The sequence below is a fragment of the Artemia sp. Qi Xiang Cuo genome, chromosome 18 (assembly GCF_049724085.1).
Source record: "Artemia sp. Qi Xiang Cuo chromosome 18, ASM4972408v1, whole genome shotgun sequence".
NCBI lineage: Eukaryota > Metazoa > Arthropoda > Branchiopoda > Anostraca > Artemiidae > Artemia > Artemia sp. Qi Xiang Cuo.
The window spans coordinates 58,485,082-58,511,793 of NC_142811.1; the positions used below are offsets into that span (position 1 = coordinate 58,485,082).

A 26,712-nucleotide genomic window follows, 5' to 3' on the forward strand; every position below is an offset into this window, starting at 1 on the left:
TGTATTTCAATATTCCCCATACTATCTCCCAAAATTTAGTCTTTCTAAAGCATACACACCAAAGATTTTTTCATTGCTTAAAGGTTTGGGATTCTTAATTTTGAGAAGTAAAAGAAAGGCTTCGGAGTAAGTGCTGGAACCTTTGGTCCAAGTTTTTTTTAAGATATTATGTCCTTTCTTTTTCTCTTTTTTGGTTCTGTAATTACTTCCTTCTCTTTGTGGTAATCTTTAATTTTCTCTTAATAATGGTAACACCATTTTTTTTCTTTAATTTTGTAAGCAGTTTAAGTCACGGGTTCTAACTGTGCAATTACAGGGTGAGTCACCCTGATCAAAGTTTTTTTTTTGATAAAAAAAAAGTCTGATCGAAATTGACGGGGAGGGAAAAGGGTAACAAGTTTGATTCATTTGAGCTTGATGTTGGAACCGGTAAGGATTTGGATTGGCTGGAAAATGAGGTTTCGGGTGGAATCCGCACGCAGCACATAGGCGATTTTTTCCGTTTAGGGGTAGAGAGTTTGTAACCATTTTCAGTTCTTTATCAGAGTTTAGAGCGAATGTAGTAAGATTTCTTTTCTTTTATACCTTCGACTTTTTTTATTAGCCTAGGTAGAGTCTGGAGCCTATGGAGGCCTTGATTATATTAACTACAGATATTAGTGGCGATACAGGTTTGTGGTATCCTGGGCCTAGACATTGGTCCGTTTGACCGTCCGATCACGTTACCATACCCTGAAACAGCGTATACCATAATAGAGTTTTAACCTACTCTATATTTACCGCACAGTAGTGGTGACCGTGAAACATCCAATTACAAGAATAGGCGCCAGCGAGGCGTTCTCCTCCAATAGGTAAAGCAGCATCATTTCCACGCCAATAACTGGTGGCAACCGTGGTTACCAATACAATACTGGTGGCAGAAACTAGAGGACCTATCAGTGACAATGATTGTAAAGGAATCCACGTTTTCCGAAAAGACGATTTAATTTAGAATACACAGTAGCCTATTGTGAGTACATATAAAAATTGAAGGGAAAAGACGGATAATTAAAAAAATCAGAGAAAATTCAGCCTGGTAAATAGAATCAAAATGAAATCGGATCTTATTTCTGAATGTTAAAAAACCATCATTGGTTTCACAGAAAAAAAAACTGAACAAAAGAAGGAAAAACATGAAGATTATTAGAAACAAATAGAAGTAGGGATAATAACCTGTTACAAGCACAACAAACAGCAGCGAGGGAGCTGCCTGAAGTCTGAAGCAGAAGAGTTCTTAAAGAAGTTTACCAACTTTTCGATCCAGTATAACAAAGAAAGAACAACAGAAAAAGTAAAAGGAAGCCATTGAGCAGCACCAGCAGACTGTGGGGAAAATCGCAGAAGAATTAGCAAAGAATATTTCACGTCACGGAATCCCAAAGGAAATTTTAACGGATAATGGAAACAATTTTATATCGACATACATTCGCAAACTATACGAAACTCTTGGCATCAAGCAAGTATTGACTACTCCGTAACTAATCATAAAGACCTACGTATGTTAATTTCTGCCCATTTTGAGTTTTACTCGGCTATTCATTGTATTTACTGTTCATTTTAAGTCTTATATATCTATTGATGCTGATTTGAGGTAGTTTTACGCTATGTAGATTATTTTCTTTTTGCTCATTTTTGGTTTAATGGCGTTCTTTACTAATCTTTGATTAACTTATTTTGTAGAAAATGGTTGTTTAACTTACGCTATACAAACGTTATGTGGATTTTTATGACGATTATTGCAATAAAGACTTATCAGTTGAAGTTGATTTACTCTATGTAGCTGAGTGTTCTAATTCTTCAGCCGAGACCATAGTTGAGCAGCTGAAAAAGGGCATAATAGAAACACACAAGCTTCACCCCGCTAATTCCATAGGGTTTTGACAGCAATTGACAGCAATTGATTGCATTAGGTTGAAACTAGCAGGGCTTGATTTGGAGGATGTTCAGATGACCAAGAGTTAATACCTTAATACTAAGATAATTTCATAAACCCCATTGGCCTGACATCACATAAAGAAAGAAAAATGAGTAAAAATGGGGATTTTATAGGCCAAATGAAAATACTGAAAAAACAAAGCGAATATTTCGAGAGGACAAACGTCTCTCTTCTTCAGCGCGAAACGAAATAATGTATCCAAGGAAGGGGCCGAAGAGAAAAACAACAAAAACATGGTATTTAATAGTAATGGGTCACATGGCCCCACTGACAGCCCAGATAATGTGTTTCTCCATTACTTAAATCTAGTTGTAGGCTATGCTAAGCATGCTAAGGTCTGTAAATTATATGGTAGAAGCCATTGTGACAAGGATTTTGAATGCTCCAACTGCAAAAACCAATTCATGAAAGAACATAATTTAAATCATCGATTTAAAGCTTCCACATAATTTAAAAAAGGCAATTTGCAAAAAGCGATTCATGAAAGAAAATAATTTAAATCGTCAAAAAAAGAGCTGAGCAGTAAGTATTGAAAAGGTATTTAAAAGTAATGGGTCACATGGTCTCACTGACAGCCCAGGTAATGTGTTTCTCCATTACTTAAATCTAGTTGTAGGCTATGTTAAGCATGCTAAGGTCTGTAAATTATATGGTAGAAGCCATGGTGACAAGGATTTTGAATGCTTGAACTGCAAAAACCGATTCATGAAAGAACATAATTTAAATCGTTGAAAAAAAAGCTGAGCAGTAAAAACGTTAGTTGTTTTTTTTTACGTTTGTTTTTTGTTGTTTTTTTCTACGTTTGTTTTTCATTGTTTTTTCCCCGTTTGTTTTTTGTTGTTGTTTTTCTTGGCCCTTTCCTTGGATACATTATTTCGTTTCGCGCTGAAGAAGATTGGCGTTTGTCCTCTCGAAATATTCGCTTTGTTTTTTAAGTATTTTCATTTTTCACATTGACTTTCCGCAAGTATTGATCGTTCGAACCGTCCCTTTTTTATTCGGATAAGCACATTCTTGCTGTGAGAGTAAATAGTACTGTGCTTGCTAATGTTTATCTTTCATTTAAAAATAATACAGTAGATTCAATAAATAGATTTGCTATTACATGTAAGTCTTTAAATTCCATGATGAATCCTGTCAGAGAAACTAAACTTGATTTTATAGTTCTTGGTGACTTTAACACAGATTTGGATGAACAAAGTTATCGATCCCGAGAAATATTGGAGTACATGCCCCCTCGTGTGATTCTAAAGAAAGATTTACCATACTCTTACATCCATCGTTCTGGTAGGGTTTTTAATATTGATCATATACTCATTTCGTCACAGCTAGAATGCTCAATTATTCATGTTGATATTGAGACTGATTACTTTGACCATCAATCGCTTTCATTTACTGCTAAATTGAAACGTAGCCTTTGCAATTTTACCCCTATTGTAAATTCTAAATTGTTTAAACGCAGTAATTGGAAAAGAGCCGATATTGCTTTAAATGTATTACCTTTATCTACATTGCTTAGTTGTATTCGTTTGCCTTACCATCTACTCCAATTGCAAGTAAAGGGTAACAAGCGTGATCTTAATAGATATTATGATGATATAATTAGTTTTATGAAAGAAGCTGAAAAAATTGCGGTTCCCCAAGAGTGTATGCGTATTAAAACACGGAAATCTATATAGGCTGCCGATCCTGAATGAAAGAATTATAAAAATAAGGCAAAACTTTGGCTGCAAATTTGGGTTGATTGCGGTAGACCTACATCGAGGTCTGTTGATGATATAAAGCAGAAAACAAAGAATGAATATAAAAAGTACCTCAAATCCACTCGTTATAAGGGTATGGAATTTCTAGAATCCAAAAAGGATAGGTCTAAACTGATGAATTCTGAAAAGCTGGATAAAAGTGAACTTTAGAGTGATTCGATTTCTAGTCCAGCTTGGTGTGTTTACTATTCGTCAATTTTTTTCCAAAATTAATTTTTTCGTGCAGTCACATTATTCTCGGTTACTTTCTAAAATTCTTCCACCTTCGCTTCATGAAGGTCGTATTATTCCAGTATAGGAAGCTGCTGTTGAAAATGCAATTAAGCAACTGAAATCTTCATCCCTCAGTATTGATGTTATTAGTGTAAATAATATAAATCCAAAGTGTGTTGTTCTTTTGTTTCATTTGCCGCTGTTATTCCCAATGTGTTTAACATCTTCGCTGGTTCCGGATAGTTTTCTTTGTGGAACTGTCACCTCAATATTAAAACGGGGAAAACTCCCTTCTCATTGTTCATCTTATCGCCCTATCTTACAGCAAGTTACTCACCACTGCGAATAACTTGAGTAAAATCCTTGAACATATTTTACTTCCTCATTTAAATGAAGATATAAATTTCGGATCGAATCAATTCGGGTTTCAATCTGGTATTGTTTGTCAACATGCACACAGTGTTCTTTCTTCCGCCCTTAAAAATGGCCTGGCTGAGGGGTCGCCACTTTATATATGTACTTTTGACCTTTCTGAGGCTTTTGATAGTGTAGTCCACAGTCAAGTTTTTTTTCCTTTTTTAATAATGGTGGAAATCTTTCAGTTATTGTTCTTCTTCGTTTTTGGTATGAGATTTCTTTCCTCTGAATTAATAAATCTGGACCTCTGATTGTCCGCGTATGTCGGGGTGTCAGACAGGGAGGAGTTTTATCACCTAGCATATTCAAAATGTGCATTTCTGGTATATTAGATGAAATTAGATCAAATTATATCATTGAACTCTCAGTTGTTTCTTATCTTGCCTATGGGATGATCTTTTACTTTTTTGTAAAAATAAGCCAAGTCTCTCGTTTATGGTCTCAAAAGTTTCACGTTTATTTTCTAAAATTGGTCTTTCCCTTAATGTTAAGAAATGTGAGTTTCTAGTTTTTAATGGTCTGACTTCCTCTAGGCAGACCCGGTCTTTTTATTTCAGATATTGTAAATTTTTACTTTATCTTTCCCCCGCCCCCCGGGCATAGTAATGGTAAGATAATTCGTAAGTTTGATGTCCCTGATATAACTGCAAAGTTGGCCGTGCTGCATGGAAGGTTGTCGGAATCAGCTTTTTATCGTTTATGGCCTCATCATCCATTGGTCCGTCTATTCGGTTAATCTCATTGTAGTGTACTTCATTTGTAGTGTATTTCATTTTCTCTTTCGTCTTGTTTTTGTGTTACTCCACAAGTGTTATAAGCTGTTATGACGTCAGTTATGAATTAATTATTATTAATACTACTATTGGGAATACTTTTACTACTACAATGACAGTTGTTGCAACAATACCTGATATGAAGGTACTAAAAATATCAACTACTTTTTTAATGAGCCTATCAACATGGCTCTCTCTATGATGTGTCAGTGCCCTGCTAGCAGTGGAGAAGGAAAAGTGGAAAAAAGGTGACACGTCATTGCTCCTCCTAATAAAAAGGGATTTTCCTTGTTTTCCCTGCAAGGAGCTGCATAGGCTATTTGGTCAAAGCAAACATTAATCTGCATGTTGTTGAATTTTTGTACTAGGCATGGCCCATAAAGGCGTTTATGTTATTACATATAAATCATATACAATGTATGCCCGATTTAAAATGATTATTCTTCTTATCTTTTACAAACGATCAAAAGAAACAACCCACAATTTTTAAGAGATAATGTGATTAATTTCAATCCCTCATATAGGTTCCGATATGTTTATAATTTAAGGAATATTTTAATGTCTCTGTCCAGCTCGAACACTACCACGATCTTTAATGTAATGAGAGCAATAGTTGATCGAAAACTCCAACAAGGTGCAGTGATTTCCGGTCAATTTACGGTGGTAGAGAGGTTTGTCATGGCGACGGATAAGGAGCTTGTTTTAGTAGCAAAGGAGAAAGGCTCCTTATTACTATGAATATGGCTGGTTTTATTACTGAAATTTGTACAAGAACTCGTGTGTTGTCAACTAAAGGGTGGAATAATTTTGATTAATTGCTGTAAGTTAAGAAAACTTGCCCATTGCTTACGTAGAGTATTTTTTATTGGGAGGAGGAGGATATTTTTGACCTTTAGTATCCAAAAAGACAAAGGGTATTAAGGCAAAGAATGTCCAGAGAATGTTTAGTTGCAGCTACCGCTGAGACCAGATGTAAAAACACATACAGAAGAGACACATCTGTCCAGAAATAGGAAGCTTTCTTTAAACTAAAATAAATGTGTTTCCTGCAGAAAGTTTTTGTTTGACTTTTGTATAAATATCCACATATTTATTTGATAACCAGACTGGATATCGTGGATGAAACAAGCAGTTGTACTCTTTTGCCTGGTTCTTTTGGCCGGAACTTTAAAGCTCGACCGTTACACTTGAACACAACTTGAAAAAATTGAACAGCCAATGTACGCAACTTTAGGATATGCAGCAACTTCTCATTTACCGATTGATTCAGTCCGAAAAGTTTGTTTTCCGCAGATAAGGTTAATAATTTTAATTCTAAAAGTATTCATTAACAGATGTCAATGAAATGTATACAGAAATGCAGCCAGCTGTAATCTCGAAGAATCAGCTTCATGGAATTCTTGTTACTGGCGTACATCGAATCACTAAATGACATATCCACATTGTCTCCCCTTCCTAAAACCTGTAGCATGGCACATGAGAACATGTGAACATGCCACACATGGCACATAGAAATGACCTTTGGTTATTTTCTGTTCCGAGAGAAACCGTTGGAACTTTATCTTGCTACAATAATACAGAAAAAATCGATCCAAGTTAAAGGACTGAATTGATGTTACAAGATCCAGGGACAATAACCATAAAACATGGTTGTTAAATTGTAATTAAAGAATCAACAGTTCAAACGCCGTTAATTACCATATGTATAAATATAACAAGTCCTAAAATAATCAATTTTAAGGCAATCAACCTGTCGTATACTATTCTCAATATAGAGAGCGAGGAAGTAAAACCTCAATATGGTCCAAAATAGAAAAAAATCAAGGAACGTTGCCACTTATAAAAATAAGAGAAGTATTATACTCCCAAATCCCCCAATTCACTAATGAAGACCAGAGATTAATGTATATGGATGAGAGATACGGATTATTTTCAACCAATTTTTGGTGGAACATACTACTGACCGCATGCTTCGTATTCGCAATTTCCCTCACTATGAGAAACCTAATAACCTTTAATTATGGAAGAATTTTTAGACTAAGAAGACAAAAACCGAAGGAAGAACACGGGGAAACGGCTGAAATGCAAAAATTAAACCCGGAACCCCATGAAAACACCTAGGCCAAGAAAAAGGGAAGACATTAGAGAACGAGTGGGTATAGAGGTCTCCACTCATCATTAATATGTCTGGTTCCCTCCAGCTAGTGTCGTTTAAGTAAAAACGGGCGGTTACGTCGCTGCAACAAGCGTTTATTAAACAGCACGGATTTGCGTGAACAATTCAGGCATGAAATATGTTGTAAAATTATACCTCAAAATTAATGATGAAGCGTAAAAAATTCTTAAATAATTGTTTTAAATCTATGTAAAAGTAATTAGGTGTTAAGAGAAATATAAATAAAGTGTATTTAATAGTGTATGCTAGAGAGCATGATAAGAGACCTCACTTTGTAAGAACTAATCTCTTATACCATCGTTATGTTATAATAACTTAGAAGAAATTTCTATGTTTTAGAGGTCCCAATGGAAACTTCATTTATGTTTCCACCAACGTAATAATAATGTCGTTTCGTTAAAAAATCAATGTGTGTGTATAATAATATAAGTGCATTTAAATCAACATTGTCTTGTAGCGTAAAATTCATGTACCCAATCGATACATGACCTATTTGTATTATGACTACTCGTTGCACGTTTGATTCTGCCGAGTTATTTTATTCTAGGAATTGGAACGGCATATCAAAGACTATTCAGGACAATGAAGAGACCAGTGTAAAAATAGCCCAGGAGCACTTATTTTCATCACATCTCGACCACCGACGAGTACCCACCATATATCCGAAGAAACTCTCGTCCCAACTTCGCATATGGAAACTACGGATACCCTTTGATCAAGGAACCGATTATTGATAGACAAAAAATAATTTTCCTCGATCACTAATCATATTTTGTATCATGTAACAAATCTTAGTATCCTGTTCTTTATCGAGCAACAAACATAACAAGCCTGAGAATTCCATTATCTTGCGAAAGATGTGAGAATACATCCTCATTAACAATAAGACTAATTAACACTATTAAACCTGATTAAAGTGTTTACGAACCAAAGTTGGTAGAATTTTACATGTCAAAGATTTACATATTAAATCCACTTTACCAGTCCTACATTAAGAAATGACATAGATATTAGAGATATTACTGTAAATATCACGACATAAGTTTTGAAATATGGACTTGAAGACCAACCGTCGAACCATAGAAACCAAAATAATCCCAATGAATTACCCCTGAGTGACAATGTGCTCTTTCCAAGAATTAAAGACAATATGTTGAACGAGTTACTAAAGTTTGATGTTGACTCATTCCAAATTCAAACATCATTTCCCCTATGCTTAACCAAGGAGTCCCCATAAAAACTAATGGGTACAAGCCATGCACGAGCAATTTCATGAACTATAATCCCTAAGTGCGCGAAGGAACAATTTTATACGAGAAATACATTCTCTGAGTGATTAAAGACAGACCAAGAATGAAATGCTATGAAATAGTCAACCCTTCTGTCATCAACGCATTCCCAGTGCTCAAAACCTTAAGAACAAAGCACCCTACGAACTATCCAAAAACAACAGATGAGAATGAACTCTAGTGGCAAAATTCCACACACCTGTAACCAAAAGCATCATTTCCCGTTTGATAATTAGAGAAATCACTTCGACCAAGATGAACGTAACCATACTCGAACTAATCTGTGAGGGAACTACAGATGAACATTTTAAAATTTTGTATGCACAAAACGATACTAGTGAAGGACCATAATTTGCAACAGAACGAGCGAGTACGTAAAGGACACGTATAGTGGTAAAATAGGTGTGAACTCATATCACGTTTCATTAATTTTGACTTTCTAACAATTTTGATAATCTATTATTAATACTACATAAAAACAACCCAAGTGAAAGTGTTTTTATTACCAGTGAAAATGGTAAACATAATATTGTGTGTTATAAATCATTAACGTATGTATCGCTAGAAGTTCCGGTAGAATTATGTGTAGTGTTGTCATATTATTCGTTTAATTTAGCGTAAGACAGGAAACATAGTTATTCCGTAGCTAGCTTAAGATAGAAAAAAATTTATAGAAGATAATATTGAAAAAAAAAATTTTTTTTAGTAATATTAGAATAAGCCCAACCTTACCAAACATTGTTGGATATATAGGAATTATCAGTGTTAGATGTAGAAAGAACAAAAAAAAAACCTTGGTGTAAGTGGCTATCATAGTCCAATAGAGGAACCTTAGGAGACAATATTTAATAAAATAAGAAAAGTATCACAGAAGGAATTATAATCATATCTGATCAGTCTTAAATAGAAATATAATGTTACTATATCAATTGAAAATTGTTCAGGATAAGAATTAGACAAATTCCAAAATACTTCAAATCACCCAGGACGAGCACAGCCTAATGAGGGGACGTAATTAAAAAAAATGGGACGGGTAATATGTACCGTGTATAATATATACTTTAAATATGAAAAATTAATTTCATCCTAAATACACTTCCGATGTAAATCAAACTCCCTTAATTAAGTTTGAAATCCCGTTTCAAACCCTCATTTATTTGTCAGCCGAACATCTCTTTAAAAAGCTCAAAGCAAGAGATGATTAATTCGGAAGTACTCCATGGTACTTTGTAAAACTTTTGTTCAACAAAACAAAAGGCTCTTGAACATTCTAGACGCTATTGACAGATTTCAAAGCCGAAAAACTGCGGGTTTTTGCATGCACCAAATTAATGAAAAGGATTGTAATCTTGCTGAAGTATTTTCGAAGAACAAAGTGGGACATTGTTTAAAACTTAGTTTGGTAGTTTTTAGAAGTACTCTCAGGAATGTGTATGTTTAATGATGAGAATATCATGGAAAAAAACTATTAGATAGTTTAGCAGAATGATGACTTGATTTCGGCAACATAAGAATAAAGTGGCGCGCCCTTTGAGAGGAGCTGAGTTAATTGGGAAATAGTGATTATAGCACAGAATCAGAACTCATTTTATAAGGTAGTGAAGAAGAACTTTTCGGGGATTATTGTCATTTTAGAGATCAACTATTATTACTAAAAAGCTTATCTGCTTGTATTACTGAAGTTCGATGCTGCACAACTAAATATGTAAGTCTAATAAACTTAGTAATTTTGTATTTGCGTTGTTTTATTTTATATGCTTGTATCTTGTATTCCGGAGTAGATAACTAGTTCGAATGTTCTCCATTGGTACGCTCTCGAGGAATCTGATAATCTTACGAAGAATGATTACACGCCTGGATTGATGACTCCCCGACCCAATTGGTCATCTCACGAGGGAAATCAAATTTATTAGTAAACCTATTTTTATTTCTCCCATAGGGAGTGGCGCGGTCAAACATTTTATTCTCTCCCCCATTACAATTGGTGCAGTCCTTAACGCCACTGGTGCCACAAAACATAACGCCACACATGGCGCAGTCTTAACGCCACAGCTTTGAATATATTGGGGTGGAGGAGGATCGGGCGTAGCTGTATTGGCCTCAGGGGGCTTGGTGCTGCGGTGAGTTGTTAGTAGTAGTATTAGTTGAGAAGCCATTCGATTCGTTACGCTATGATATATTGTTGTACAAATTAAATTATGGTGGGATACAAGGACCAGCGCACGATTTTATTGCATCTTATCTAAGTGGTTGCTCCTAAGTGACTATGATCAACGACACAGTTTCGGATCCATGTCTGTGATCAAATATTGGTGTCCCGCAAGGTTCAATCCTGGGACCACTGTTTTCTATAATATACATAAGAAACCTTCCATCAGCGAAAGAAAACCATGGTCTGAATGTTCTTTTCGCTGATGATACCGGATCATCGCTTACTGGAGAGTCCAAAGAGGATTTAAAAGAGAAGCTAAAAATCGTATTTTCACAACTTCTTGTATGGCTAAAAGCTAATCTTTTGCCATTAAATGCATCAAAAGCCATTTTTATCATTTATCGTAAATTGGAAAGAATGCACAAGGAATTTCAAGAATATCTGATCATGCTACAAATATTCAAATTCAAAGGGTAACTTCGTTCCCGTATCTGGGCATCATCATTGATGAAAATCTGTAATATAAAGAACACTATAATAGATTACGGGTTTAAAGTTGCTCAAGAGGTTGGTAGACAGCGAAGATTTCAGTATATTTTCCATACGAAATCCTACGTCTAATTTATTTGCGTTGGTTTATTCCCATCTTACGTATTGTCCTCTGATAAATTTGGCAACATTCAGATGTCATGTGAAACCGATGCAAATTCTTCAAAACCGGGCTCTTCTAATTTTACAGAAATATTTACCATCACCGTTTTCGTATCCTGATAAGAGTAAAACTGAAACTCTATATCTTCTAAATAAAATTTTGCCTGTTTCACAGATATTCACCCTTAATTCTTTTTCATTTAAGGTAAAATATGACCGGTCGGAATTACCTCCGTACTTTCGTTTGAATATTTTTTTTTCCCTGTGCAACATGCCCATGCTTATTAAGCCCGACATAAATGAAAAATTCAAAACCTAAAATTAAGCACAGAGAGAACACAGTTCTAGCCCTTATTATCAATCACGGGTTCATGGTGTCTTTAACTACCATTATTGATTGCAGCAAATCTCTTCCAAATATAAAAAAGCGACTTCATTCTATCCTTATAAATAAATTCAACAATTAATAATATATTAAAAACTGGGTACATTTGATAATACTGTTTTGTTTGGTGTTTTGCCCTGTGAGCTGCCAGTCATCGGTTACCCTTGCTCACCTGTTTGGTTTTTTTTTATTGGTGTGTTTTCGGTGGATCTTTGCCTGGTGTCGGCGGGTTTGTGGGATGGGTGCCCGTCTATTGGCGAGTTTGTGTCTCCGGCGTTTACCCTCTATTTATGTTTATTTTAGGGGAAAAGGGGATAAGGCGAGTCTATTGGTGAGTCATGGAACAACTCTTATTCATTTTTTGTTGTCAAACAGGTTTTTTCCATTTTTTTCATTAAATTTTTTCGAAACCGGGATTTTGTCCTTCGACCTTGTGTCTCCGGCGTTTACCCTCTATTTATGTTTATTTTATGCAGTTATTTTAAAATTAGACTTTATAAAGTTTATTATAGCTTTTAGTTTATTATAGCTTTGACCCACATATAAACCCTAGGAAGTGAAATTCTATGTGGAAAAAAGTGGGAATTTATGTCAAACCTGATTCCAATGATACTACCCCCCGAGAAGGGAGATACTGATAACCAAATGTCAGGCCCTAGCTCTCCCTTACCAAGTGACCTTTCTGAGGACTCAGACTCCAATGAAACTATGATCACTGTCCACCCTGAGGACTCAAATCACAGTGATGATGGCTTCAACACTGTTACTCCTAGAAGACCCTAGAAAAGACGGTACACCAGTTTCTTCCCATTAAAAACAGTTTTTACTCTGCCCACTTCTTATTTAGAAGAAGAGTACTTCATCGACATTTTGCCTTATTTTTCCGAAATCACTTTTCAAGCAAAAGACATCCAAAAAATTCAGCTCGAGCTTTTAAAAAGACTGAAAGTTAATTTCAACTTCAACATCAATAGAGATGGTTTAATTTTAATATACACTCAACCATGCTGTGAAGGTGCAAAACAACTCTGTTGTCACTCAACTTCCTTGGAGGCATTAAAGTCCATTCATGGAAATGGGTTCACCCTCCACCCCTCCCCCCCCCTTAAAAATTTGTCATATACATTATGCCTGAAGATATTCCTGAAACCAATCTAAAAAGTGGCCTTATGGACTCCAAAGCCAATAATTATCTGTATCAAAAATCACTAGACTTGGAAACCCCGACAATGGTATATACATATCTAAATCTTACCTGATCATCCTAGATTCCAAACTGGAGAATTTCATCAAAACTATATTCCCATTTGGCCAGATCAAGCCTTGCAAAGAGTATAAAGCTAAGCCAATACAGCGTGAAACATGTCTGAAAACAGGTCAGATAAAACAACAATGTAAAACAAAACCTCAAAAGGTGTAATCTATGCCAAAATATCCGTCCTCCAAACACAATAAACAGTGCAAACATGAAACTAACATGCATAAAATACAAAGGTCCTCATTTTCTGACAACAGGTCTGAATATCCAAAATACAAGTCAAGATTAATGGCTCTAGTGTTGTCTGAAAAAGGAAACATCCCTTTTCAATTTAAAAAAATGAAATTCATGTTACAAACTGCAAATACACCTGAATTTCCTGAAACAAACATACAACATAATCAAAAAACCGTAAAGCGTAAAACTACAAGGACTCAGCCACAAAAAAACACTCCCAGCAATCTAGATCTTAGACATTTCTCCTCTCCCAACAAGAGAAAAAGATCAAGATTCTTCTAAAAGAAAACCTAAGAAACTGGCCCTATCAAAACCAACAAAGGAAACACCGAAAGAAAATCCAAATTTACTTACAAACTCATGTCTCTACATATTCAACTTAAACTGACATCAAGAACATCCCTCAAAGAGGATCAAAATTCATCAATTCTAGAAGAAATGGCTAAGACCTACTTCCTACTAAATCTCAAAGACACAGCCAACACAAATTTCAGCAATATACTTAAAAAACTACACCTATCAATGGCTAACCCTCTGTTATCTCTCCATCACAATTTTGCAATGGCATGTGAGATCTTCAAATTATTCTAAACTTACCAACTTTCTTAAGTATGCATCTTCTCGCAAAATTGGCATACTATACCTTCAAAAAACCCATTTAAACTCATCAGTGAATCTCGAAATTCCTGGTTATGGTGTGCTAAGAAAAGATAGATCTTCCAATAGAATTGGTGGCGGAGTTGCCATTCTTGTAAGATCACACCTCAAATTCTGTGGTATAAGCCTAGCGTGTAGATTTTTAATATTTCTTAAATTTTTACCATGGATATTTAAATTATAAATACAATTACTAATTTCCTACTCGTTTTCTAATTACTAATTTTCTAACTTTCCTCGTTTCATTTTTCCTACTTCTTTTAGAACATAATTATTTTTTCAGTGCAGCAAATGAGTTGGAAAAAAATATACTATTCATTTCAATATTCAAAGTTTTTTAAAATCATTTCTTTATTATAATCAAGTGTTTTCTATTCACAGGGCTCATGGTGTGCAGCTAATTGAAGTAATTTGTCCCTGCTGTCAGACCCCCTGATCGCGGTAGAAGCGATTATTGTTAGTTGGGCTAAAAACCCCTATGCCTTCCCAAGGCCAAACATAATTTGCACTTTACTGAAAAAATATAATTTTTTACTTTTATAACTTTAATAAATCAAATAATATTATAATTTTGATTACTAAATATCAGTATGTGTATATTAAAGTGAAAATGCACATTCATTTGTATTTTTTTTTTTCAGTATAGTGCAAATTATGTTCTGGCCTTGGAAAGGCATAGGGGTTTGGAGCCCTACTCATGTTAATTTCTGCTCGTTTTGAGTTTGACTCGGTTATTTATAGTAATTTCTGTTCGTTTTGGGTTTCATTTATTTATCGATGCTGATTTGTGGTAGTTTCACGCTTGGTAGATTATTTGATTTTATTATTGCTCATTTTTGTTATAATGGAGTTTTTACTTTTCTCCGAAAAACTTATTTTGTGGAAAGTTTCTTTAATTAACTTTTTGTTCGTTTTATATTGACATAGTCTTTTCAGGGAAGAAGAAAATAATTCTTTAAATCTTTTCATTTTCTTAAGACTTTATGGTTTGGCCTGCTTATGCTGGAGAAAAATTTTCAGCAATTTTTAACAGCATACACCCTTTTAAAAATCTGGACACAAATAGTAATGTTTAATTTAGATTCCTCTAGTTGACCTGAAATAGAAAAATTGATACCACTTGCAAAAAAAAATCTGTTTACTTTCTTTGATAGCTTGGATACACTTACGCTATTTGGATTTGGTTAAATTTTAAGAGCAGAAGTAGCCCTGAAAGTTTGAACATAATACCCTCAGTTGAACTTGGGAAACTGCTAAGATGCCTTATTGAGAATTAGCATTAACACAGCACATTTTGATTTAATCTTAAGGCAACATTTAGTTTTTAAACATAATGGACAGATGGTAGGGTGAGCGTGCGAGGGGGATTAGTTGCCCTCCAATTACTTTCGACTATCAAAAATGACATTAGCCCTTTCTATTTTCAATGGAATGGGCCTTTTCAAAGTTCCTAAGACAACTCCTTAGATACAAAGTGCCCTGGTCTAAACAAAAAAAAAATGATACATTGTACCTACATCGATCTTTAATATAAAAAGTTCAAGCCTCCCAATCCCTTTCAACTATTAAAATGGGCACTAGCCCTTTCAATTTCCAATCGAATGAGCCCTTTTTGAGTTTCTACGACAACGCTTTCTATAAACACCTTAAATGTCCCCTGGGCATAAATTTCAACCCTTGCCTGAGGGCTGTGAGAGCGTTGACATCCTCAAAGACCTAATTTCCAAAACTTTCAACTACGTTAAACAAAATGGCTATGTAGAAATTTTGATTGAATGTCTTTGGGGAAATGGTGGGCTTGAGAGGGACGTTAATTACTCTCCAATCACTTTCAACTATTAAAAAGGCACTAGCCCTTTCAATTTCCAATCGAATGAGCCCTTTTGAAGTTTCTACGATGATCCTTATAATAAAAACCCTATATGCCCCAGGGCATAACTTATAACCCGTGCCCTGAGGGCTGGGGGGAGGTCCATCCTCAAAGACCTAATTTCCAGAGCTTTCAACTACGTTGAAGAAACTTGCTATCTAAAAATTTTGATTTGATGTGTTTGGGGAAATGGTGGGCGTGAGGAGGGTTAGTTGCCCTCCAATCACTTCAAAACTCTTGGTTATTTTTCAAACAGCTCCTTGATTTTCGTAGCCCTTTTTGAAGTTTCTATCACAACGCTTTCTATAAAGAAAACATATCGAGTCTACATTGAGAGTTCATACTGAAAACACCTCTTTATGGATATAATCTCATTCATAGAATAAGACTGTCAATACAGTAAGATATTTGTGATTACCTACGGTTTTTATTGAATTAATTTCATAATCGGATTTGTACTTGAAAATAGTTCACCTTGAACTTGGATTATGCTATTTGACATACATATTAATTGAACTACTACATATATATTTTAATTGGAATACTCGACTGTCCCTGGCTATGATAATTAGATTGCGCAATGACCGATCAAAATAGGAAAATTATTTTAAACCCATTACTGAACTATGTCACCAGATCTATCCTTGAAGGTGCAAAAATTGATCTGATTCTCTGAAAACATGTAATTTTTTTTGATCATGGTACTATCATAAGTAATAAAGAATTTATATATAAAGAGCTGAATATTCAGAGCCAGTGCGTGAAACATGCAGAGAATGAAGATAATGTGTTTGATATTTGTAAATAGTAAAATCAGGCGGCAAAGAATAATTTGCCTCTTCCCACTTTTGTTATATTATCACCTTCTGAAACCCCAACAATCGGGGAGGCAGTCTCGGCTACTTTAGTCTCGAAAGTTAATGAACTCTCTCGGGAAATTGACGGCTTTTTAGAGAATGCGACGCATTCACGTCCTGTTTGGCCAGCTAGAATTGATACCAACGTAACAATTAACCCTGCCCCAGCTCCTACGTTTGCCGTTGTATTAAAAAACTGTCCTGCAAACCTGACCTCACCTTATGCTCGAAAGGAACTTCGTCGATAAACTTTGCCCTGAGGCCTCGGGTGAAATAAGTGAACATAAAAAATCAGCTTCGGAATGGAAAACTTGCTGTTAAGTCAAAGCGTGCAGCGAATAAAATTGCCGAGAATGCTAAAAACAGTACCTCAGGTATCTCGGTGAGTCTGAAATCCCCACTTGTTTATAGGGATCCTTAAAGGTGTACCGATCGAATACGATGAGAATCAAGTAAAATATCTTGTACCAAATTGCGTGAAAGTTTCACAGTGCGAAAAGTCCCGAGCGTTCAAGGTCTACTTTGAATCAAAACAAAACCTGGATCAGTTCTTAAAAGTTTCTGTGAAAGATGGCTACGAAAAGCTTTCTGCACAAGCATTTGTATATCTCCCAAAGCGTTGTTTCTCGTGTCATAAGACTGGGCATCTGGCCTCACAGTGCTCCAATCGGGCCCTCTGCTCTCGCTGTGGATCATGCGATCACACCTCAAACAGTGCCTTTCCGTGTTCGGAAAAAATGTTCTGTCTAGAATGTAAAGTTGCAGGCCATGCTTATTACAATGTAAACTGTCTTACTAACAACAGTCAACTAGCAAAGCCCACGGTATGATATGGATGTGTCTACTACTACGCAAGCTGTACTTTCGTGGAATATTAGTGGTGAACTTTTAGTCAAACTTCCTGTGATAAAAGGTTTGCTTTCGAATTGTGACGTATTGTGCTTGCAAGAGTATTGTTTGACGAGTCATAGTTTAGGCCTTCTGAAAATAGAAAATAATTTTACTAGCTATTCGATGCCTGCTAAACGATCCGCTTCCAGTGGCCGCCCCTCGGGTGGTATTGCGATGCTTGTTAGGACCTCGTGCCAGTCGAGTATTTTTGATTCATGTGATTTTTTTTTGCTGTCCGTGTAAAAGAGTATGTTATTGTAAACGTCTATCTCCCAACATTATCGCAATGACCGATCGGAATTTTTATTTACTTCTGCGTGTGAGAATCTAGGGTCTTGCCTTTCAAAGATTCGCCTGTTAGGTAAGTGTTGTATTATTATAGGAGATTTTAACTGTAATTTAACTGACGCCTCGTTATTGCGTACTTCTATTTTGTCTGGTATTTTTGACAATTGGCTTAGGATATTGCCGAAAGATCTTGACTATACTTACACAAACCATTAAAGTCACGTATCGAACCTTGACCATGCAGTTTCTTCTGTAAATCTCCAAGTGTCACCTGTTACCATCTATCAGACCACCTTCCAATATCTGCATCTATTTATTGTTCCTCTGCTCAGTCTACTCCCACTACACAACCCCATCAGCCCCACGCCCAATTTTACAGGGATTGCGAAAATATCCAAGATGACCTTTTTGCTGCAGTAATTAATTCTGTCCTACATAAAATTCATGTTCCGTTCCAGCTGCTCATGGAAAATCAGCAAGTTGATGCAAATGAAATACGGATGTTGTTAGATATCTATCTTGCATAAATTTGCCATGCTCTGCAATGCGCAGAAAAAGCCAGTATACCTCTTAAACGTATACATCGGGGTGTCACAAAGCACTGGTCCAGTAATCCGAGCCTAGTTGAAGCTTGGAGAAAATTCAAATTTTGGTACCATTTGTGGCTCCAGTGCAACCGTCCTCGCTCTGGCTGGGTTTCAGACATTCGTCTTTCTATCAAAAGAAAGTTTGCAAGAGAACTATGTATCCACGTGAGCCAGATAGTTGAAGAGACTTCCCAGCAAGCTTCTCTGCCCCAACCTTCCTTCTGGAGAAATGTATCAAGAGATCCTCCTAGGGCCCACCTATCTGCCCAAGTTATTCCTGATTCCGAATGGAATTCATACTTCTCTGCTGAATTGTCCGCAGCAGATGCCGCCCTACAGTCCGAATAGGAAGATAAGCTTGATAAATTTCTGTCTAGGTGTCCAACCGACAATTTTGTTGTTTCAGGTGATTCTGTACTGCGAGCAATCCAACGCCTAAAGCGTGAGAAATCTTTTGGCATCGATAAAATAAGCGCTCTTCACGTTCTGCATGGAAGCGAGCTGCTGGTAGACCATATTTCTCTTTTGATGCAGATGATTGTTACCCAAGGAGTTGTACCGTCTTCTTTCTCAATCGGAGATCTCACTCCAATTCCAAAGAATGGTAAACTCGCAACCCAGTGCTCGTCCTTCCGCCCCATAACAGTGGATACTTCCTTCTGTAAGCTTTTTGAACTTCTGTTCATTGACCAACTGAACGCAAAATGCTATGTTCCACCTAACCAAATTTGGATTCCAGCCGCGTCTCGGTTGTGCCCACGCTTTGTCGGTTGTCGGGAACGCATTGATGGATGCTGATGCATCAGGTGAAACTCTCGTGTTGGCTGGGCATGATGTTCGTAAAGCGTTCGACTCTCTCATTCACGCCGCTATACTACTCCATGCAGCAAAACGTGGAGTGAGCCCCTCATATATCAGAGCCATTCGAGACATGTATTATCGTCTTAAAGTTCGCCTAATACTTCACCCATTAGCTAAAGTTGACGGCTCTCAAGTCTATGCACCAACCCCTAATATTTTTGTCAATGTCGAAAAAAGTACCCGTCAAGGTGCTGTTTCTTACTCTTCACTCTTCAATAATGGAGTTCTTGATGCACAGTCAGCTGTTCCCACATCTTTCATCTTTAGCGGTCTTAATTCATCTTTCATGTGTTATGCAGACGACGTTTTAAATGTGAGCCGCACTATCCAGCGCATTAGCGAGATTTTCGCAACGCTACAATCTGAGTATGCAAAACTAGGTCTTCAGTTCAATGCTGAAAAGTCCGAAGTTGTATTCTTCAATTGGAAGCAAGCGTCGCCTAGGTATATTGCTCTCGGAAATAGTAGGATTAAGCCAGTAGATCATATCACCTACCTCGGTCTTCCCATTGGTTCATCAGTAATGCACACGCGACAACTATTAATTGCTCACATTGAGCGTAGAGTTGGGTTATCATATGCTTCTTTTGTGACTAATAAGTTACGGTTCAACCGCCATCTTCTCTCGAAACGTTTTAACTCTGTCGCTCTACCACATTATTTGTACATATCGCCGTTTTGGAAAATGCTCACAAATTCTGACAAGTCAAAAATTCGTTCAGTTTTCTTCCGGTTCGAAAAAATTTCTTTTATGTTTTCCCTCTTGGGAGCGCAATTCTTATCTGATTAGAAAATTCAGCATTGCTGGCCCCATTATAGCTGTGGAAAAGCAAATTCGTGCTTATAATTCCCGTTTAATGAAGTTGAATCATCCCTGGTCGTCAGTATTGGCCCATTAGTTAAGATGTATTTGTTGTGTTTTTTTATTTATTTGTTTTTAAGTGTTTGTTTTCGCGCTTAGTGTAATTGTTGCAGTTTTTTAAACTGACTGATGATTTAGTCTCTTTTCGTATGAGTCCAATTTAAGCGACGCTGGTTATTCTCAATTTTGGTGTCAATTTTTTTTTGATAATATATTGCGTATATTACTAATAATAGAGTTGTTTATTAATTATCGGTTCTTTTAAGCAAATTGCTTTAAGTAAAGTTGTAAAAGGATCCGTGATTGTGTAATTTCCTTATTTCTGTTATTTATGTATATCGGAGAAAATGAATCATTTGTTGAGAGTGATCTGAGTTCAAGACCAGCGGGCGCAAATGTCGTTTAACTGTTTTTTACCGTTTCTTGTCATATTTACACTAGTTAAAATGAATATCTACTGTATATCTTTTTTTAATTCACTTTTGTTGGTTCACTCTGTTTTTTTTTTGTTTTTTTTTACCATTTACGGCTTGATTCAATGTTGTTCATATTATTTATTTTTGTTAAGTATTTAGGAGCCTAACAAAAGAAAAGAAACATGTCGCGTACCTACAGAGCATTATATAATTGTGTTTTTCTTTCTCGTTTTGTGTAATTTGTTCTAAGTGCTGATTTAGATCATAGCTCCAGCGTTCGTTACTACAAACCACATGTATAACTCCTAAGTTTATGTGTGTTGCTTTTTTTTGTTTTGCTTACTGCTCCGTCTTTTCCTTTTTTGTATGACAAGTTTTCCAATAAATAATAATAATAATATATGCCCCAGGGCACAACTTACAACCGTTGACCTGAGGGCTGTGAGGGGGTGTCATCCTCAAAGACATAATTTCCGGACCCTTCAACCACTTTGAACAAAATGGCTATCTCAAAATTTTAATTGGATGTGTTTGGGAAATGGTGGGCGTGAGAAGGGGTTACTTGCCATCCATCACTTTCTACTATTAAAAAGGGCACTAGCCGTTTCAATTTCCAATCGAATGATTCCTTTTTGAATTTTCTACGACAACGCTTTCTATTAAAAAAAACTTATATGCCCCCAGGGCATAACTTACAACCCTTGCCCTGAGGGCTTTGGGGGGAGTGTCATCCTCAAAACATAATTTCCAGACTCTTTAACCAGGTCGAACAAAATAGCAATCTCAAAATTTCGATAGGATGTGTTTGGGGAAATGGTGGGTGTGAAGAGGGGTTTTAGTTATCCTCCAATCACTTTCAACTATTAAAAAGGTCACACGCCCTTCCAATTTCCAGTCGAATGAGCCCTTTTTGAAGTTTCTACAACATCACTATCTATAAAAACCATATATGCCCCCAGGGCATAACTTATAACCTTTGCCCAAAGGGCTCTGAGGGGGTTATCATCCGTTAAGACCTAATTTCTAAAACTTTTAACTACGTTCAACAAAATGGCTATCTAATAATTTTGATTAGATGTATTAGGGGAAAAGGTCGGGGGGAGAGGGGGTTAATTGCCTTCCAATCAATTTTCGATATCCAAAAAAGCACTATCTCTTTGAATTTTCAAATAAATGTATCCTTTTTCAAGTTTCTACGACAAAGATTTCTATCAAAACCATACATACCCCCAGGGTACAGCTTACAACCCTTACCCTGAGGGCTTTGGGGAGAGTGTCATCCTCAAAGATATAATTTCTATCTGGAAATCAACTATGCTGAACATAATGGCTATATCAAAATTTTGATTGGATGTGTTTGGGGAAAAGGTGGGCGTGAGAAGGGGTGTTAATTGCCCTCTAATCAATTTTGAATATTTAAAAGGGAACAAGCCACTCTAATTTCCAATTGAATGACCCTTTTTTGAAGTTTTTATGGCAACTTCTTTAATACAAAGTGCCCTGGTCTAAGACCAAGAATAAATAAATTAAACAAATAATAAATTTTCCCGACATCGTTCTTTACTAGGCAGCGCTATTGCGCTGCCTATGATAGTACCTAGGTATGTGATGCTAGCTATTTGATTCATCTATTCGTTGCCCAACAAAACAAAAAAATAACAAAGAAGAGAGAACTGAGAACAATAATTGCCCAACATCACCTCTTCAACTTAATACAATTCTCCACACGGGTTTAGTGACTTAGTCTTCTGAAAATTAATTTTCAAACTTATTCTTTCACACTAACCTTCACACCCTTTAAAATTCATTATTTTGCTGATCCTTTTCAGTGCTCTGTAATGGAATCAATTTCCAAGACCCCAAAATTTTCCAAGTAAAAATAAAACTGCCCAGAAGACAAATATGTAATGGAATCAATTTCCAAGACCCCGAAATTTTCCAATTAAAAATAAAACTGCCCAGAAGACAAACCCAAAGAATTTAAGTAACACTTAATTGTCAAATTTGAAAAGTAGCGAAACATTGTATTACAATCGTAACTATGAAAAGAATTGTTCCCACGACAAAAAAAAGGCAACGGCGATAAATAAATGTTCCGCTATAATTACAAGGTAAAAACCTTAAAAACATTTTCTCAAGATACAAAAGTAAAACTAAATATTCCGCTGTAATTACAAGGTAAAACTTTAAAAACATTTTCTTGAAATACAATGTAAGACTATGTATCTTGTTTTAATTATAGGGTAAAAACTTTGTTCAGCTAAGAGAAATTCCAAAGTGAAGTTTTAAAGAGTAATAAATCGTATCAAAAGTTAGTTAAAATCGAATAGCTGATTGGTACAGCACTGTCCAATAGTAATAGAGGACCAATAGGATCAGTATAATGCGCTCTTTAGTAACGCCTGAATGTAACCTTCGGCTAAAATCTCAGAGTATAGTACTCTCGAACTTAGCAATTTGGAGTGAGTCTTTTTCCAGTTAATGTCAATCTCGTATGAATCTTATGAGAGTCTTACTTGAGACTCAGGCCAGTTTTATTGTAGACTCATTTTCAACTTTTTATCCTATGTAAATTAAATAGACAATAGTACTGAACGTTACTTGTATTACCAGTGAGCAGTTTTAACTTAGTGTCATTTACTACAAGTGTTTTGACATACCGAAGCTCTGTTCCAGTTATAAACAGCAAAAAGGATGTGGATAACAAATGTCATAACAATCTTCATTTCACAAACTATAGCCCAAGATATCGTAGAACATGGAATAATCTTCAAACATGAGAACTCGTTACTTGCAAGCCACAATGCCTGGAAAATATTTATGAAACTGGATCCCAAACCGTTTGAAACCCTATTTCAACAAGTAATGAGACTAGAGAAGAATACCAATGAATTAAAGAACTCTATATTCCAATTCTTAAAATCATACAAAAGGTTGCAGACCACGAAAGACATGCACCACAAGGAAAATACAGGAAATCTACCCCCCATTCCTCCTAAACAAAAGTCGAAATTCATAGTGGACGACTTTGACAAGAAAATGGCAGAGATCGATAAAGCTCTAGGAACTAACAACAGAGAAAACAAGGAAAAGAGAATAAAGTAATGTGGACGGATCCTTAAGCGAATATACTACGAGAAAATATACCGCAGGTTCCTTCTTGACGTCTCCCAAGAAAAATAAACTCTATGATGAAAATTACGCAATGATTAACGAACTACCGAGCCTATGGACTTTTCTCAAGGAATTATGGCAAAATCATGATGAACAAAATATTACGAAACAAATATTATCAAAACTCACAAAGGAAAAAGACTACAAACAAATTATCAACCTAAAGGAATTTAAATTCTCAAATACACAACAAGACGATAAGAATAAGAAGCCCACTGAAGGAAAAAGAAAAGACACAAAGACAACCACGCCTACATATGAGACCCCAGTAAGAGATATACAATCTTCAATGTCGGAAACTACGACTAGCACAGTCCCAGAAATGAGCGCACTTAGCAAGAAAGCACCTAGAAATTTGACCACACTAACTTATCTAAGACCAACGATACTTAAAAAATGGACATGGTCAACAGGACCCATGCTTTACCGCACCCGGTCGAGTGGCGTATTCACTATAGACTTTAGAGCCAGACTCCCAGTAATGCAAACCGAAACACAAACGATGAAAGTACAAGCAATTAAACCAGCAGAAAAGAAAAATAAAAAAGAGGAAGAATACGATTACGTACACAAGAAATGTTGGACAATAGATGGCAAACGTACCTGTGTAAGATTAGCAATGGCCAACGAGCCGGCAAGGGAATATATCGAACCATTACCTGAACTAAAAAAAAAAAACGCCTTAAGAGTATTGATTCACCAATCCTTTTTAATACTGTATAGACAAAGACTGCAAGCACTATTTGAATTATTCAATACAGAAATACAAAAGTTAAAGCAAAGTACCACAAGAATCTTCGAAGTATTTTTTCGAAAAAGCAAATACCGAAGATCAGCTAGTCTAATACCAATCGTGGGAGAATTAGCCTCACGCTTATTTGGGCTTTCGACTGAAGAAGACATATATATACTAAGGGAAAACATAGGAAATCTAAATAACGCGATGAACGTGACCTTACAGGTCCAAAAAATACAAGCCAGTATAGCCAAATACCAAAAAGACAAAACTGAAGCGATTTAAAAGAAAATATCAAAAACAGTAAGCGTACCATGTACAACGTTTACTTTAAAATATGAAAAGTTTACTTTATTCTAAATATATTTCCGATGTAGATTAAACCTTAATTAAGTTTGAAATTCCGTTTCAAACTCCCATTTATAAATCAGCCAAATATCCCTTCGAAAAGCACCAAATAAGAGATGATTATCACAAAAAGTATTAGACAGACAGAGTAGGACATTGTCTAAAACTTGGTTTGAAGTATTATTAGAAATATGGGTATTTAGTGATTAATATTGCGAAAAAACTATTGGGTAGTTTTGGCTGCATAATGTTTGATTTTGTCAGCATAAGAGTAAAGTGACGGGCCCTCCGTGAGGAGATGGGCCAATTGGAAAATAGTGATTATTGCTCAGAATCAAAACTCATGTTATATAGTAGTGAAAAAGTGTTTTTCGAGGCATTATTATGCATTAGGCATTATGTTATGGGCATTCTAATAAGTTCATTATATTATTGTCATTCCCGTATTGAACATTCTGGTATTTGCCATTGCTTACTGAAGTTCGATGCCGTATGTTTAATCATGTAAGTCTAATAAACCTATTACTTTTCTATTTTTACAGTTTTATTTTATATGTTCGTATCTAGATTTCAAGAGTAGCCCTCTAGTTCGTATGCTATACATTGGCAACGCCACCAAGGTATTTCAAACTTTCATGAACGATGTTTATATGCCTAGATTGACGACACTCGGGAAATGTTGGTCTTTTCCCACGGACTCCTCAGTTAGGTGGTCCGCTCCACCACAAACCCCTCCCCCCCATAACATAAGTTAAAATTGTATGAAACAAACAGTAGACAAATTTCAAAATAATTTAAAACCCGAAGGCAAGCAAATACTAATAACGGGACGTTATTCAAAAACGGGATGGGTGATATGTACCATGTACAACGTTTACTTTAAAATATGAAAAGTTTACTTTATTCTAAATATATTTCCGATGTAGATTAAACCTTAATTAAGTTTGAAATTCCGTTTCAAACTCCCATTTATAAATCAGCCAAATATCCCTTCGAAAAGCACCAAATAAGAGATGATTAAGTTCAAAGAATTCCAAAAGGTACTTTCGTTGTACTCTGTAGAGATTATTATTCCTATTATTCCGTAGCTAGCATAGATAGAAAAAAATTTAAAGATAATCTTGAAAAAAAAGAAAATTTTTAGTAGTAGTAGAATAAGATCAAGCTTACCAAATATTGTTAGAATCATAGTAAATATCAGTGGTAGACATAGAAAAAAAAAACCTTGGTGTATGTAGATATTTTAGTCTAGTAGAGGAAACTTAGCTGTCTATATGAAATAAAAAGGAAAAGTAATATAAAAAGAGTTTTAATAGCTTAAGATCAAATAGACTTATAATAATATAAAATCAGTTAAAATTGTATGAAACAAATAGTAGACAAATTTCAAAATAATTTAAAACCCGAAGGCAAGCAAATACTAATAACGGGACGTTATTCAAAAACGGGATGGGTGATATGTACCATGTACAACGTTTACTTTAAAATATGAAAAGTTTACTTTATTCTAAATATATTTCCGATGTAGATTAAACCTTAATTAAGTTTTAAATACCGTTTCAAACTGCCATTTATAAATCAGCCAAATATTCCTTCGAAAAGCACCAAATAAGAGATGATTAAGTTCAAAGAATTCAATAAGGTACTTTTATTGTACTATGTAGAGATTCGCATTATTTTTTATACAAAACGAAATGCTCTTCAACATTTTATACACTATTTACAAATTTCAAAGGCGAAAAAACTGCGGACTTTTTACAAGCATAATTCTAATGAGATTGATTGGAATTTCACATAAAGTATTAGAAAGACAGAGTAGGACATTGTCTAAAACTTAGTTTGAAGTATTATTAGAAAAATGAGTATTTAGTGATTA

The 26,712-nt window shown here is 35.6% G+C and overlaps 1 long non-coding RNA gene across 3 annotated transcripts in view; it reads right to left on the bottom strand.

Annotated features, from left to right (window-relative positions):
* Positions 1–26,712, bottom strand: part of LOC148941704 (uncharacterized) — a 127,315-nt gene that overhangs the window by 49,662 nt on the left and 50,941 nt on the right. For 2 of the 3 annotated variants that reach the window (XR_016143269.1, XR_016143267.1), the window contains exon 2: positions 13,050–13,160. The exons of the other annotated variant lie outside the window; for it this stretch is intronic. This is a non-coding gene — a long non-coding RNA (uncharacterized LOC148941704). The remainder of the gene's footprint in view (positions 1–13,049; positions 13,161–26,712) is intronic. 3 annotated transcript variants of the gene reach the window in all.